The sequence below is a fragment of the Theropithecus gelada genome, chromosome 11 (genome assembly GCF_003255815.1).
Source record: "Theropithecus gelada isolate Dixy chromosome 11, Tgel_1.0, whole genome shotgun sequence".
Lineage (NCBI taxonomy): Eukaryota > Metazoa > Chordata > Mammalia > Primates > Cercopithecidae > Theropithecus > Theropithecus gelada.
This window is the reverse complement of record NC_037679.1, coordinates 69,840,940-69,852,025: the sequence shown is the minus strand read 5'-3', so window position 1 is coordinate 69,852,025 and position 11,086 is coordinate 69,840,940.

Here is an 11,086-nt window from a genome sequence, read left to right as displayed (position 1 = left end):
GCTCCACTGTTTAAATCCTTTCAGTGACACATAGCTGAGTATATTGGATAATCTCAAAAAAAGTATTTGTTGATTGGATTGGTAAATTAATACACGTGTGAATGAACAGGATCATACTTTATCGCTTGATATGTATTGATATGGAAAAGTGTAGAATGTTACATGAAGGATGATCTCGTTTTTGAGAGATAAGATAATTATATTCAGTACACAACATTGTATTGGATATTAGCATATGCATGTATTTGCTCATGTGTAGGTAAGTATATAGATGGATATTGTATATATTAGGACATATTTGGATATATACGTGATTACTGGTCTATAAATTGAAAAAAAACTAGGCTGGGTGCAGTGGTTCATGCCTGTAATCCCAGCACTTTCAGACATGGAGGTGGGCAGATCATTTGAGGTCAGGAGTTTGAGACCAGACTGGCCAACATGGTGAGACCCCATCTCTACTAAAAATACAAAAATTAGCTGGGGGGGGGTGGCATGCCTGTAATCTCAGCTACTCAAGTGACTGAAGCAGCAGAATTGCTTGAACCCTCGAGGCAGAGGCTGCGGTGAGCCAAGATCACGCCACTGCACTGCAGCCTGAGCGATAGAAAGCATCTGTCTCAAAAAGAAAAGAAAAGAAAAGAAAGAAAACAAAATCTAGAAAGACCCCCAGCATGCTGATTCTACATCTTGATCTTAGTGGTGATTACATAAGCATAGGTTAAACCTGGGTAAAAATTCAGCAATTTGTACTTAAGAATTGGACACTTTCTTATATACTGTATATTACCATGTCTTAATTATTTATTTATGTATTTATTTTTGAGACAGAGTTTCGCTCTTGTTGCCCCCGTTGGAGTGCAATGGCGTGATCTCAGCTCACTGCAACCTCTGCCTCCCGGGTTCAAGTGATTCTCCTGCCTCAGCCTCCCAAGTAGCTGAAAAGGGCCAGTATTCAGCAAATGTTTGATTGTCTTCCTCTATATCTGAACTTAAGGATTTGTTCTACTATTTAAAATAAAAGCTACAGCCAACTATTGGTAGTGAATCTAGATATTATTATTTTTGAGACAGAGTCTTGCTCTGTCACCCAGGCTGGAGTGCAGTGGCGTAATGTCGGGTCACTGCAACCTCGGTCTCCCAGGTTCAAGTGATTCTCGTGCCTCAGCCTCCCAAGTAGCTGGGATTACAGGCGTGAACCACCATGCCTGGCTAATGTTTGTATTTTCAGTAGAGACGGGGTTTTACCATGTTGGCCAGGCTGGTGTCGAACTCCCGACCTCAGGTGATCCGACCACCTCGGCCTCCCAAACTGCTGGGATTACAGGCGTGAGCCACTGCGCCAGGTCTATATTAATCTTTTTATAGGAAAAAAGGATATACCCCAAAAATGTGATTAGCGATTATCTCCCGGAACAGTTGGGATTATGGGGAGCTTTTGCTTTCCAATGTGAATCTAAATATTTTATAAGCACACAAATACAAATTATTTCGAAATATAAATATTTTTAAATTCATATTTTATTTGACTCTTCAAAATTTTTCTTTCTCTTTAAATGTATATGACAAATCATTGTGGAGTCTTTTGGTATTCAGTTTCTTATTTGAGACAGGGTTTTGCTCTGTCACCCAGGCTGGAGTGCAGAGGCAAGATCATGGTTCACTGTCGCCTCGACCTCCCAGGCTCAAGCGATCCTCCCACCTCAGCCTTCGAGTGGCTGGGACCACAGGCCCGTGTCACCACGTCCAACAAATTTTTGTATTTTGTGTAGAGGTGGGGTTTTGTCATGTTGCCCAGGCTGGTCTCGAACTCTTAGTCTCAAGCAATCCTCCTGCCTCGGCCTCCACACCCAGCCTAGACTCTTTTTTTTTTTAAGTTTTTAAATATATTTTTTAGAGACATGGTCTCACTAGGTTGGTCAACTCCTGGGCTCAGGGGATCTGCCTGCCTTGGCCTCCCAAAAGGCTGGGATTACAAATGTGAGTCACAGTGCCCAGACCAGACTCTTTAGCTTAGCATACAAAACCTTCATTTCTTCAACTACCCCCACCCTTCATTCCAACCACATGAAACTACTTACCATTTCTCAAATACGTCATGTCGTTTCCTGCCTTCACACCTTTACTGTTGCTGGTCTCTGAAACACCCTCTCCCACTTCCTCAAGTCCTCCCACCTACCTAACTTCTTCCAGTCCTTTACACCTCAACTGAAGGATCGCCTCCTCCAGGAAGTCCTTCTTGACCTCCCCAGGCTGGGTCAAATGCTCTTAAACACACTCAGAATTGACTGTCACGGCACCTGACTCACTTGTCTGTCTCACTCATCCAACCCTGAAGTCCTAGAGGTCAAGGACTGTGTCTGACTCATTTCTGTGTCCCCATGCTGAGCACCAGGCCAGGCCCAGAAAAGGCATCGATACCTCAAGATGAATACATTTTAAAACTAGCAAAATGGCCAGGCATGGTGGCTCACACACACCTGTAATCCCAGCATTTTGGGAGACGAGTGGATCACCTGAGGTCGGGAGTTGAAGACCAGCCTGTCCAACATAGCGAAACCCTGTCTCTACTAAAAATACAAAAATTAGCCAAGAGTGATGGTGCATGCCTGTAATCCCAGCTACTCCGGAGGCTGAGGCAGGAGAATCGCTTGAACCTGGGAGGCGGAGGTTGCAGTGAGCCGAGATCATGCCACTGCACTCCAGCTTGGACGACAGAGGGAGACTCCGTCTCAAGAAAAAAAATAATAATAAAACTAGCAAAATGTAGAAGTCACATAATGCCAAGCATGGGTGGGAGGATGAGGTGCAGCAAGAAGGTTTTATCTGTTGCCGATGGAAGGTTGAAAAATATCCCCCTCCAAACTGATTAGGCGTTAATCCCCAGAATCTGAGAATATTGCCTTATATGGCAAAATATGTGATTAAATTAAGGAGCTTAGGTTGGGAGGGATTATCCTGGATTATCTGGGTGGGCCCTAAATGTAATCACAAGTGTCCTCATAAAAGATGCAAACGGAGATTTCACACACACAGAGGGGAGAGCCACATGGGGACAAAGGCAGAGAATGCCTGGAGCCACCAGAAGCTGCAAAGTCCAAGGAAGGACTCTCCCCTGAAAGCTGGAGAGAGTCCTGCCCTCCTTGAATTCAGCCCAGTGATGCTGATTTCAGATTTCTGGCTTCCAAAAGAAAGAGAGGATGCATTTCTGTTGATTGAAGCCACTGAGTTTGTAGTAATTCATTACAGCGGCCCAGGAAACTAACACAAATGGTACCTCTTTTCTGGAAAACAGTTTGGCAAAACTAAATTATAAAGTTGGTTATGTGCATGACGATGAGGCAGCTATTTCCCTTGAGTTAAGTTCTGCAGAAATGCTTGCCCAAGTCAGCCAAGAGACACATCCAGGAACATTCCTCACAGCATTGTTTATAATGACAAAACCTAGAAACAAGTCACATCTCACCCAAAGGAGAAGGGATAAATAAACTGTGGTCTCTGCACATAATGGAATGTTACATGGTGGGAGAAGGGAATAAACTGTAGCTATTTGCAACAACAAGCATAAATCTCACATACTGACATTAGGTGGGATAAAGAAGCAAGTCACAAAAAAAATGAACTGGGTGATTCCATTTATATAAGCTCAAAAACATGTACAGCTAAGCAATACATTGTTTGGGTATTTAAACTATAAAGAAAAGGGAAAAATAAGTAAAGTACATTTCCAGATAGTAGTTCCTTGATAAAAGGAAGGGGCTGCAATGGAGGAAGGGGAGTGGAGAACATAGGTGTCTTACTAGTCCATTGTTTTTTGTTTTTGAGACAGAGATGACTTGCTCTGTCTCCCAGGCTGGAGTACAGTGGCACGATCTCGGCTAACTGCAATCTTTGCCTCCCAGGTTCAAGCGATTCTCCTGCCTCAGCCTCCCAAGTAGCTGGAAAAACAGGCATGCACCACCAAGCCCAGGTAATTTTTTTTTTTTTTTTTTTTCTGAGATGGAGTCTTGCTCTGTCACCAGGCTGGAGTGCAATGGCACAATCTTGATTCATTGCAACCTCTGCCTCCCAGGTTCAAGCGATTCTCCTGCCTCAGCCTCCCAAGTAGCTGGGAAAACAGACATGCACCACCATGCCCAGCTATTTTTTTTTTTTTTTGAGACGGAGTCTTGCTCTGTCACCAGGCTGGAGTGCAATGGCACAGTCTCGGCTCACTGCAACCTCTGCCTCCTGGGTTCAAGTGATTCTCCTGCCTCAGTCTCCCAAGTAGCTGGGATTACAGGCATGCACCACCACACCCAGCTAATTTTTGTATTTTTAATACAGACAGGGTTTCACCATGTTGGCCAGGATGGTCTCCATCTCCATCTTGTGATCCGCCAGCCTGAGCCTCCCAAAGTGCTGGGATTACAGGCGTGAGCCACCACGCCCAACCTAATTTTCTGTATTTTTAGTAGAGATGGGGTTTCATCATGTTGGCCAAATTGGTCTCGAACTCCTGTCCTCAAGTGATCTGCCTGCCTCAGCCTCTCAAAGTACTGCGATAACAGGCTTGAGCCACCGTGCCCGGTCATATTAGTTTATTCTTACATTGCTAGAAAGAGATACCTGAGACTGGGTAATTTATAAAAAATAAAAATAAAAATAAAAAAAGAGGTTTAATTGACTCACTGTTCTGCAGGCTATACAGGAAGCATGATTATTGGGGATTACAATTGAACATGAGATTTGGGTGGAGACATGGATCCAAATTATATCCAATCATTATCTTCTGGGCAAAGAGACCATATATTTTGTTACCTCACTGGCACACCTTTGCAAACAAAAAGGGAGGTTGTTAGTAATGATTATGGCAGAAAACAGGTGCAAACCAAAACTGTCCTAGGCAAACCCAGAGCACTGGATAGTCCCACTTGATTTCGTGGCCTGGCTGGTGTGGGCATAGGGATTTGTTTCATTAGAGCTTTTTAAAGTGGACGTATAGGACTGGGCACAGTGGCTCACGCCTGTAATCCCATCACTTTGGGAGGTCGAGGTGGGTGGACAACTTGAGGTCAGGAGTCTGAGACCAGCCTGGGCAATATGGTGAAACCTTGTCTCTACTAAAAACACAAAAATTAACCAGCCATGGTGGTGGGCACCTGTAATCCCAGCTACTTGGGAGGTTGAGGCAGGAAAATCACTTGAATTGGGAAGGCGGAGGTTGTGGTGAGCCGAGATTACGCCTCTGCACTCCAGCCTGGGTGACAAGAGCCAGACCCTGTATCAAAAAAAATTGTTTTAAATAAATAAATAAATAAATAAAGTGGATGTATACATTTTCTATGTCTGATATACTTCATAGATATTTTTTCAGCCAATAAATGAATAAAGTGGTATGAAATTATGATATCGATGTTGGTTTTTGTCCATGGTTCCTGACTCAGAATTCCCACAGCCTTTTTTTTTGTTTGTTTCCCAAGATGGAATTTCGCTCTGGTTGCCCAGGCTAGAGTGCAATGGCACAGTCTCAGCTCACTGCAACCTCCGCCTCCTGGGTCTAAGTGATTCTCTTGCCTCAGCCTCCTGAGTAGCTGGGATTACAGGCATGCGTCACCACACCCAGCTAATTTTTGTTTTATTAGTAGAGACAGGGTTTCTCCATGTTGGTCAGGCTGGTCTCAAACTCTCGAGCTCAGGTGATCCGCCCACCTTGGCCTCTCAAAGTGCTGGGATTACAGGTGTGAGTCACCGCACCCAGCCCCTATAGCCTTTTTGTAACATTGGGGTGCTTCAGGCCTCAGAAGCCAACCTCAGAAACAGAATCTCTATCTGACCTTCTCCTCCCCTTCTTTCACCTGCTCCATTCTCTCCCCAAAGCAGAAATCTTTCCCCACCTTTCTATCTTGGAGCTGACCATAAGGAAATTCTCTGACTTACCTTGTCTGATAGTAAAATCATAAGACCCTCATTTCAGAAGGGGTCCTGCCCCATAACACAGAGGAAAGAAGGCTGCACAGAGAGGCCAAGAAGAATCTGAACAGACAGGCTTGCTGGGTTTCCCCCTCAGTCTACTAGCATTAGGTCATTTGCCCTTTTTGTCCAATCACGTTTCTACACAGTTGTTGGTCATGGCTATCCCATAAAATCTTCATAAAAGGGCTGGCTGTGTGTGCTGGCCTGTAATCCCAGCACTTTGGTAGGCTGAGGAGGGCAGATTATCTGAGGTCAGGAGTTCAAGGCCAGCCTGGACAATATGGTGAAACCCTATCTCTACTAAAAATACAAAATGTAGCCAGGCATAGTGGCATGTTCCTGTAATCCCAGCTACTCGGGAGGCTGAGGCAGGAGAATCACTTGAACCTGGGAGGCAGAAGCTACAGTGAGCCAAGATCGTGCCACTGCACTCCAGCCTGAGCAACAGAGCGAGACTCCGTCAAAAGAAAAAAAAGAAGCCCAACAGGATAGGGTTTGTAGAGCTTCTGGACAGCCGTGCATGTGGGGGTTCTCAGGGGATGGTGTTCTCCCCACAAGGCTGTTGGAGGGCAGGGAAGCTCCATGCTCTTTCCCCCTTACCTCAAAATATGCATCTCTTCGTCTGTATCCTTTGTAAAATCCTTTATAATAAGCTGGTAAATGTATTTCCCTGAGTTCTGTGAGCCACTCTAGCAAATTAATCAAACCCAAAAAGGGGGTCATGGGAACGCAGCCTGAGGTAGGTCAGTAGAAGTTCTGGACACCGGGACTTGTGATTGGTGTTTGAAGGTTGGGGGCAGTCCTGGGGACTGAGCCCCAACCTGACACCTGGATCTGACACCGTCTGCAAGGACATAGTGTCAGAAATGAATTGGAGGATGCTCAGTTGGTGTCCACTGCAGACTCGACTGCTTGCTTAGTGGTGGAGAGAAACCCCTATGCATATGGTCACAGAAGTCGCCTGTGATGGTTGCAGTTGAGGAGTGAGAGCAGAGGAAAAAATTGAACATGAAAAAATTGAAAATGGAAAAAATTTCACTCTCAGAGGTGGGTTCCAGTATCAGTTCAGAGTTGTTGTTTTTCTTGTTTGTTTTGTTTGGAGACAGAGTCTCACTCTGTTGCCCAGACTGGAGAGAGGTGGCACGACCTCTGCTGACTGCAACCTCTGCTTCCCGGGTTCAAGAGATTCTTCTGCCTCAGCCTCCTGAATAGCTGGTGCCCGCCACCACGCCCACCTAATTTTTGTATTTTTAGTAGAGACAGGGTTTCATCATATTGGCCAGGCTGGTCTTGAACTCCTGACCTCAAGTGATCTGACCACCTTGGCCTCCCAAAGTACTGGGATTACAGGCATGAGCCACCACGCCCGGCCTCTGCAGGGTTTTTAGTAGTAACTCCAGACATAGATGCAGACTGGCTAAATTCAGCAGAAAAGGAATTCAACACGGAGAGCCATGAGCTCCCACAATTGCCTGGAAGGCACACACAGAGGACAGGCACACAGTGGGAAACACATCCAGAAACCTGCCCAGGACCAGGCTGCTGAGAACCCCCTAGCTCGTGTCTCTGAACCCTGTCAGCCCACTGACTGCTACTGCTGACCCTGGAACATGGACAGTCCTGCCACTTCCACCCCACCTTCCATCCCTTACCCCAAATTTCTCCTTGTCCCTGCTTCTCTGCCCACTCTGGGCAAATCCTCTGTGGATGCGCCAGGCCCAGTGGCTCATGCCTGTAATCCTAGCAGTTGGGGAGGCCAAGACAGAAGGAGCATTGCTTGAGTCCAGGAGTTCAAGACCAGCCTGGGCAATATAGCAAGACCCCAATCAAAAAAAAAAAAATCATCGGTGGATACAGCTGATTAGTCGGTTACAAGGGATGCTGGGAAATGGAGTACAGACAACCTGGCTTCCTTGAGGTGTGCTCTGCCTGTCCCCCTGAGAGCCGTAAACCAGTGAAGTCACAAATTCAGCATGGGGAGACAATCACTGAGCAGTGGAAACATGGAAAGCCTACAGTGTTTGCCCTGCCAGGTATGTCAGAGACTAAGGGCAGGCACCAAAGTGGATCCTAAAGTCCTAAAGGATCTTTTTTTTTTTTTTCTAAGAAAGGGTCTTTCTCTGTTGCCCAGCTGGAGTGCACTGGTGTGATCATAACTCATTGCAGCCTCAACTCCTGGGCTCAAGCAAACCTTCTGCCTCAGCCTCCAGAATAGCTGGGACGGGACTACAGGTGCACACCACCATGCCCAGCTAATTTTTGTATTTTTTGTAGAGATGGGGTCTCATTGTGTTGCCCAGGCTGGTCTCAAACTCCTGGGCTCAAGCAATCCACCTACCTCAGCCTCCCGAAGCACTGGGATTAGAGGTGTGAGCCACTGTGACCGTCCCTAAAGGATTTTATCAGCCACTTCACACTCCCTTCCCCAGATGAAGCCTCTGGACCAGATGGGCCCCTAACTGGGGCAACCATGGCCCCCTGATTCAAAGCCATCAACCCATTGGCTGGCCAGTAGCCAATCAGAGCCTCTCCCATGAGAAGAGGCTCTCAAACTTTCTCCATTCACAGTGTCCTTAGAATGTCAGGGTTTTCAGTCAGGCACGGTGGCTCAGGCTTGTAATCCCAGCACTTTGGGAGGCCAAGGTGGGTGGATCACTTGAGGTCAGGAGTTCAAGACCAGCCTGGCCAACATGGTGAAACTCCATTTCTACTAAAAGTACAAAAAAATTAGCTGAGCATGGTGGCATGTGCCTGTAATCTGAACTACTCGGGAGGCTGAAGCAGTAGAATCGCATTGCTTAGACCTGGGGGGACGGAGGTTGCAGTAAGCCAAGATCATGCCATTGCACTCCAGCCTGGGTGACAGAGACTCTGTCTCGGAAAAAAAGGAATGGTCAGGGTTTTCAGCCAGATGCAGTGGCTCACGCCTATAATCCTAGCGCTTTGGGAGACTGAGGCGGTGGATTACTTGAGGTCAGGAGTTCAAGACCAGCCTGGCCAACATGGTGAAACCTATCTCTGCTAAAAATACAAAAATTAGCTAAGTGTGGTGGTGGGCGCCTGTAATCCCAGCTACTTGGGAGGCTGAGGCAGGAGAATCACTTGAACCCAGGAGGCAGAGACTGCAGTGAGCTGAGATTGTGCCACTGCACTCCAGCATGGGTGACAGAGCGAGATTCTGTCTCCAAGAAAAAAAAAAAAAAAAGGAACCTTAGGGTTTTCTTTTTTTTTTTTTTCCAGGGTGGCCTTAGGCCAAAAGAAATACCTAACAGTTCCATTTGTTAAGTAGTTACATCAAGCAACTTAATAACTATTTATGGCCTAACAACTTAGCAGCCATTTGAAAAGATAAATTGAAATGAAAAATATTTTTCATTCATTCTTAAGTATCCATACTTGCTGTTGAATGGAAAGTGTATATCTGTTGGGCACCGCACAAATTCTTGAACCTCGGAATCAGATCGGGCACTGCCTCATTTCCTGTTCCATGCTGATTTTTGGCTACTAATTGCTTTTTATTACAGCAATCACGGAAAACCCAGCTTGCAAAAAGATGACATCGTGGAAAGGGATGTAGTGCGATCTAACGCTGAAACTGTAAGCTCCTTTAGCCAGTAGTTTGGGAAGTATCTGAGATATGTGAACTTTCACTGTATTTGCTTTGAAAATGTAAATATCCCCTGCTGTACCTGTGAGTTTGTGGGGAACCCCAGTGCCTTGGCACACAATTTGAAAATTGCAGCTTCCAGGGTGTAAACTGAGTGACAGAGAGTAGCTGGCCAAACAGAGGTGGAATCAGGGAAGAGATGGATGGTTTTAGCCTGAGGCATGCTGACAACCAGAGAAAAACCTATTTGCAGAGAGAAGAGGACGAAATAAAAATAAAGATGAGAAGCCAGGAAGTCCTAGAAGGAGCAAAAAAAAAAAAAAAAATGCAATTATCTGATGTGGTACTCACTGCGACTAGATTGCACAATCTGACCCCTGAATCAATTTCTCTCTTTTTTTTTTTCTGTTTTTTGTTTTTTGAGACCGTCTCGCTGTCGCCCAGCCTGGAGTGCAGTGGTGTGATCTTGGCTCACTGCAACCTCCGCCTCCTGGGTTCAAGCAATTCTCCAGCTTCAGCCTCCCGAGTAGCTGGGACTACAGGCTCATGCCACCACGCCTGGCTGATTTTTTATATTTTTAGAAGAGACGGGGTTTCACCATGTTGGCCAGGCTGGTCTCGAACTCCTGACCTGCCTCGGCCTCCCAGCTGGGATTACTGGCGTGAGCCACTGCACCTGGCCCCGAATCCATTTGTGATGTTGAATTTATGGTGGGTGGCACTAAATGAGTGCCTCCCTCACCTTTTCCCAGACCCAGGAAATGGCGGCAATTCCATCCTTCCAGTTGCTCAGGCCAAAACTTTGGATCCTCCCAGACTCTTTTTCTCTCCCGTTCCATGCCCAATTCCTTATCAAATTGTGTCACCTCTGCCTCCAACACACAGCAGTCCCCCGTTATCCTCAGGGGACATGCTCCAAGACTCCCTGTGGATGCCGGAAACTGAGGACAGTCCTGAAGCCTGCATAGACTGTTTTTTTTGATCTGATAACTGGGATGGCTACCAAGTGACACAAAAGGATGTCCCAGAACAGAGGAGGACAGGCAAGATTCCATCATGCTACTCAGAACGGCACTCAATTTAAAACTTACGAATTATTTATTTCTGGAATTTTTCTATTTTATGATTTTCTGACTGTGGTTGACCGTGGGTAACTGAAACCACAGAAAGTGAAACCGCAGAGAAGCAGGGGACGACTGTCCATCTAAAATCGGACCACTTCTCCCCGTCTCCAAGTTACTGGTCCGCCACTTCTCACCTGGGCAAGGCAGTTCCGGGGTCCAACTCTCAGACGAACACATCTCACTCAGAATAAAAGCCAAAACCCATAACATTGCCACAGGGCCCTATGGGAATAAGCCTCAACCTCCTCTTATAACATAACCCCTTGCTCCGCTTTCACTGACACCATTCCAGCCACATAGGGCTCTTTTTTTTTTTTTTTTTTTTTTTTTTAGAGAGAGAGAGAGAGAGCCTGGAAAAGTAATTCTCGTGTCTCAGCCTCCCAAGTAGCTAGGATTACAG